General features: G+C 34.0%; 1 pseudogene; it reads right to left on the bottom strand.

Annotated features, from left to right (window-relative positions):
* Nucleotides 1-3,875: 3,875 nt before the first annotated feature.
* LOC124373368 lies at nt 3,876-4,901 on the bottom strand (annotated as a pseudogene).
* Between the last annotated feature and the right edge of the window lie 1,363 nt (nt 4,902-6,264).

Below are 6,264 nucleotides of genomic sequence, written 5' to 3'. Positions count from 1 at the left end.
CTTAGTCTTAATCAAAAAAAGTAAAACCACTGCAAAGTTGTATGTAAAAATAAACCAAATTAAAATAAAAAATGTAAACAAACCCAAAACATTTTTAGTGCCAGCTCAAAATTTAGAAATTACTATACTAAAAATTAATTTATTCGTCTGTTGTTAAAAGTATAATAAATCCGAGTTATAAATATTAATATATGCAAATATTAAATTTATGAACAAGTTTACAAAGGTTATGGTTTAACACCTAATATGGAATGGGCAAAACAAGGTAAAATGGTGTCGCTGAAAAGTCCCGGGACGGTCTAATAACTTTTGAACTAATACTAGCAATATAAGAACCAAAATTTACATCAAGTCTTTTGCTCAAATAAAACTATTAATTTTAATGTATTTTCACCATGATATCTCTGCTTATGGGGGACGTCCCGCTAGCGGGGTTTGGTGAAAAATTCTTAAATAGAAGCATAGGAGTCGATTCGTTCCAATATAAATTAAAGCCTCTTTTATAATTAGAAACATTTTGGCTGGGGAAAAATCTGACGTAAAAACCAAGTTGACGCATTACAAAATGGCGACAACAACTCAAAGATTATAAAATAACCAGAATTTTTCAAATGCCTAAACATTCTGCGTTGTCTAGAAGAACAAACTGAGGACCACTATAATCCCTTTTATTTTGACTTCTTTTACTTCAAAAATCATTTATACCAAAACAGTTATAACAAATGTTCAAAGTGTTTGACTTCTAGTTTTGCTGACAATATCCCCACACATCCGCATTGTAGAACGCTGATATTCGCAATTGTTTATCTGGACAAATTTCCCTTATCAGCAGGTAAGGTTATTACCTTCCTTATCTGGAAGGAAATCAGCTGGAGCAAACAAAGACCAAAAAGGGCAAACAATGAAATTGCCAGCTGACCAGATAACCAGGTATATGTCTTTATCAACTCAGTCCACTTAGAAGTCTTCAAGCCCTGAATTTTGAAAAGTAGTTTCAGTAGTGCTAAGTTTATTTTGCTCATGGCGGCTTTCGACGAGAGAAAAGAAAGAATAACTTTTATTAATGATGCGCACCGGGTTTGGTTGGGTGACCGTATTAGATCAATGTGATGACGGTAAGGCATCTGTTTATAATGAAAATATCTGGTTTCAGCAAGATGGAGCCCCCCTTCCAACATTATTGGCGTTAGCATGTAAGACATTTTTAAGACAATGTCTGTCCAACATAAGTGGATTGGTAGAAGGGGAACAATAGAATTGGCCATGCCCGTTCTCCAGATTTGTCCCCTTTAGATCTACTTCTTTTGGGGTCTACCTCAAAGAAAAAGTGTTTAAAAAACAAAACCTCAAAATTTGGATGAAGTTTGAGAAAACCGTATTGTAAGAGAAGCTCAAGTGGTGTTTCCTGTCCAACTTTAAACAATGCGATATCAAGCCGTTTCTACAATCGATTGGGATATTGTCAGCAAAACTGAAGGCCAAACGACTTTGAAACATTTGCTTATAAACTGTCTTTTTGGTAAGTGATATGAAGTAAAAGAAGTAAAAATAAAAGGTTAAGGTGGTCTCAGTTTTTCTCTAACAACCAGAATGTTTGCCATTTGAAAAATTCTGTATTTTTATAATCTTTGAGTGTCACCGCCATTTTGTAATGCGTTCAACTGTTTTTACGTCAGATTTTTCGCCAAAATGTTTCTAATTTAAAAGAGCCTTTAATTTAATGTACGACTCCGACGAACCTATGCTTCTATTTAAGAATTTTTCACCACCACGAACCCTCAACGCCACCAAGCACCATACCCCTAGCGGGACGACTCCCCTCCCCATAAGCAGGAGTATCATGGTGAAATACATAAAAATAATAAGTTTTATATTAGCAAAAGCTTGATGTAAATTTTGGTTTCTTATATTGTAATTAAGTTTTCAAAAGTTATTAGACCGTCCCGGGACTTTTCAGCATCCCCTATATTTAGTTTATTTATATCATGTAGCCTATTGCAAAACCTTTAAACGATAAACTTTGCACACAAATAATTATCTCTTTATTTAGATCCTAAATGGCAAGGTTCTCTTTGTTCTAAATAATCACTGGAATTTTAGAGGAATCTTCTAGTCACGTTACAAATCCCTTTAAAAAAACCCATTTATTAAAATTTGTTTCTATGGACTAATGTCATGTTGAAGAAAACTAATATCATCAAATCATCTCCAAATTGGAAGAAGACCGATTGGTTATTTAATTCCTTTGTATAAGCGATTTGTAGTCAAACGTGTCTTTTGGGAATGAAAATTTAAAAGAATTTCAGCTTATAAAACAAACACATTTTTGAGATATTGCAGTTGATATTATTATTACGAATTATTATAAGTTTTTCTGGTTGCGCTAGTAGTAAAACGATTTTGCTGAATGATTTGGGAAATCTCTTGACTAGAATGATAACCTATGTAGTTCTTACTAGGTACATCTAAATTTTGAATTTGGTTGGGTAATTAATTTATACCCGAACCAGAAAATGTTAATTATAATTGGGTGTTAAAAAAGAATAATTAGAATCAACCTTGAAAGAACAAATGTACGAAGAATCCAGTAGGAATGATTCCAAGACGGTTTGTATGCTGCATTAAAATATTTTTTTAGTTTTGTACCGGGGTGTTAATGAATTTTGGATAATACTTATCATTTATTATATTACTGTTGTCTTTGTTGTTTTTATTTTTTACTTTTATAGTATAACAATTATTCAAGAATCTTTTGGCAGAAATATTTTCTATTAGTAAAAATAATTCGTGCACATCTTTATGTATACTAATATGATGACAATCAGAGCTGTCGAGTACATAAATTGTTTTAGCTCGGAATTCTTAACAAACATTTTGTATTGGATATATATATAATGATATATAATATATATATAAATATAATAGACATTCATCTATATTCACTAATATGTGCAATTTTGGCCCCGCTAAGTTAAGTTGTTTTTTTTAATATGCTAGAGGAAAAAATATATAAAATTGTTATATAACGTAAGTGCAAGAAAAGTACAATCTATGGAGTATACTAGTGGCACAAGTGATAAATCCATAAACAACGATCAAAAAATGGCTACATATGTATATCATCTTTACTGCCGTCACCATTGAAATTAATCTAAAAGATATTGGTACACCACCTGCTCATAGCAATGTTATATTACAATTCTAAATTAATTGTTATAGCTTACATTTATTATAGTTATAATGATTTGGTATAAGAATCACGGGAGGGTAATACCGTATGCAGTGTTCATAGAAGGATGAATTCCTAACGTCCTCCCCTCCACGGTCTCTCCCACCACAAAAAACTATTGCACCAGCTGGAAATCGCAAGACTTCAGCGTACAGTGGTTACACATACAGATTATTCCGTTCCAACCCGGATATATACCTATCCAATATATATTCAATTACAGGGCGTTTACAAAAGGGTGTCACAACCTTCTGTTGCTTATATTACTTATGACTCCAACTAAAAAATATTGCTATACATGTATGTCTAGAAATGTGTCTTTTGGCTAAACCACCGTTTAGTATTTTTTGTTTAAAAAAATTTTTTACCTGTAGAACTAGTAAATCTACAAACACCAAACTACAAAAATGTATGATTTTCCTCAATAATAACAAAATGGAAACCGTTGAAAATGTTTGAAGCCAAATAAAAAATAAAAACAGTATATTTATTTACCAGATACTAATTTTTATTACAATTCCAACGGTACTTTTTTCAACGAAATCCGTCAACACACAAGCAAGCACGGCAACTTTAAAAGTACGCTTGCACAAGCCGAGAGCATCAAACAACTGATGGCTCTCAACAGTGACGTGTTTGTATAAGATCACTCTTGTCTAAGGTCCCATAAGAGCAACGTAAACAGGTAATAGTTGAAGTATTTCCGATAGGACTTCGTGAAGTAGAGGGCTATAGGATTCACACAAGAGTTGAAGTACCCCATGTAGAAACCAATGATGCGGAAGAAATGCCAGAAGACATTGTAATCATCCGCCCAATCTGGATTGTAATAGAACCACAGCATGAACAATCCGCATAGGAAAGAAGCAAATGATGAAGATGATCACGAAAGCTAAAGCCATGACTGCAACTTTTTTTCGGGTTAACATATGAGTTGACTGGTCCTGCCCGTGCTGTTGGGGGAAGCGACCGGTGGACAACACCAAATGTCTGGCCATCAAGGAATAATAGAAAACCGATCATGATGATCGGGATGAGGTAATAAATCAAGAACTGTAAAGTAATCACGAACCTCCCATGCTTCCTGGAGGGGAAAGGTAAGCAGATATAAAATGGATCTTCCACTGTTGTGATATAAATTTGTTCACATTTAGAGAATACTCCTGCAGGAATTGCAAGAGCGATAGAAATCACCCAAATTGCCAAGGCCATCCCGATTGCAAAACGTTTAGTAGACATTTTCTGATTCATCGGATGGACGATCGCGTAGTACCGTTCAACGCTGAGGGCTGTCAGAGTGAACACGGAGACTCCGATGGAAAGGTCCTTGATAGTCTCCGCATATCTTGTAAATGAATTCACCCCAAGGCCACGAGTCAAAAGTGTACACGATGAGGATAAAGGGGATGCAACTTATGATGGCCAAAAGATCCCCAAGAGCCAGAGAGAAGATGTAGATGTTGGGAATACTCCTCATATTCCGGTGTCGCAAGAAGATGAGGATCACCGTCCCATTTCCAACAAACCCCAATGTGAATATAAGAACAAAAACGACAGGAACCATGTATGTCTGAAATCTCATCCAGAAAGTCTCAACGAACTCTGTAGATGTGCCCTTGTCGTTCATCTCTGTGTCGGTGACTAGATCCTCCGAGATATTGGTTATCTCCATCTGCAACTCCAATAAAATATTTTGTAACTGCAAAAGTTGTTTGTGATTTTAATCAAGATAAAATCCTCATTCCAATCCTTATAACAATTTCCGTTAAAATATATATAATAAATAATAATATAAATAATATATATATATATATATATATATATATATATTATTATAATAAATAATATGTATAAATTAAAAGATTATTAGAAACCGACAAGATGTAATAGACAGTGACAAGTCCATCGATGTATAATAGAGTAGATAAACGAATCTCGGTTTCATTCTGTCTTAAGCAGCAATAGACAATTGACGAGTCCTCGATTTAATAACGAGGTAATTGATCCTCTAAATGTGTGTAAAAAGCACACCTTGTTAAACATACATGAATGTTCTACAGAATAATGTGGTGGACTAAAAGGTAGTGTAGTAAAAGATACCTACACAGTCGTCCGGAACGCTCATTGTCATGATGCTCTCTTTTCTAATTTCAAAATTCCATTTAATTTTTACAACAGAGCCAAATTCAATTAATGCATGTATTTTTTTAATTACACGATATACCTATCGCCTAAATTATTAAGTGGGATTGAAAAGTCATATTCCTTATCGCATAAATTATTAAGTGGAATTGAAAAGTCATATTCCTTATTTGCAATGGTATAATGTAAAAAGGGTGAGTATTAAATTGCTTGTAGCAATTAACTTACTGGCGATGCCAGTGTGCCACTATCTGACCTACTTTTACCTGACTGACTGAAAGTAAAAACGACCGACTTATTAATTCTTAAAGTCGTAATTTAGTCAGGCCCGCTGAAATGCATTGTCCTAAAAGCTTACTAACAAGTTTATGCTCACATCTATGAATTTTGTTTTTTCGAGAACACTTTTCCCAAGCATGCACTTCCACTTTACTTCCCCAAACGTGCTTCCATTCATATAGTTTAGGTATCATATGTACAATTCAAAGTTTTGATTAGCTCGACGGTGCTCCGAGTCAATTCACATACTGTTGGAAACTGAATAAACCTGCTTTAATTTGGTTATCTGTATACTGCATTACAAATATGCCTTTTCTGCAAAAAATCTGAACTGCAAACTTTGTAAAAAGATTATAAAAATTGCTCATAAAAAGAAGTAGCAGTTATCTATATCAATGGATTTTGCTGAAAGTATTACTTAGGATATATTACTGTACATGTCTGGTGATATTTCAGCACAGTCTTATTTTGCCATGGAGTAGGGAACTAAGCTCATGTATACATAAGCCGTGCTTAAAAATCTTGTCCATATCGTAGTGACTTTTTTGGACCTTTTTCAGACGACCAAGACTCCTATAACCTTAGGATGTATTACATGAGGTTATTATGATTAA

Source organism: Homalodisca vitripennis, unplaced genomic scaffold (assembly GCF_021130785.1).
Source record: "Homalodisca vitripennis isolate AUS2020 unplaced genomic scaffold, UT_GWSS_2.1 ScUCBcl_5410;HRSCAF=12107, whole genome shotgun sequence".
Lineage (NCBI taxonomy): Eukaryota > Metazoa > Arthropoda > Insecta > Hemiptera > Cicadellidae > Homalodisca > Homalodisca vitripennis.
This window is presented reverse-complemented; position numbering and strand designations above follow the sequence as displayed.